Source organism: Lupinus angustifolius, chromosome LG11 (assembly GCF_001865875.1).
Source record: "Lupinus angustifolius cultivar Tanjil chromosome LG11, LupAngTanjil_v1.0, whole genome shotgun sequence".
In the NCBI taxonomy this organism is placed as follows: domain Eukaryota; kingdom Viridiplantae; phylum Streptophyta; class Magnoliopsida; order Fabales; family Fabaceae; genus Lupinus; species Lupinus angustifolius.
In genome coordinates, this window is record NC_032019.1 from 26,815,958 (window position 1) to 26,816,204 (window position 247).

Consider the following 247-nt stretch of genomic DNA (forward strand, 5'->3'; position numbering starts at 1 on the left):
ACTTAACCTAGGGTTTTGATTGGTGGATGATTCAGAATTGGATGGATTAAGGATGATAAAGTTGCGATTTCGGATGGTTTGAGAGGGTTAGGATGAGGTTTATTTAATCCTACCTATTGCACTTGGATTAGTTTGGTTACTGATTCAGAGACTTAAAGCATAAAAGAGGTTGTGAGAAATTTGAAAAAAGTGCAGAACCGAGACACTGTCTGCCTTTAACGTACTGGTTTTAATCGATTAACAGGCT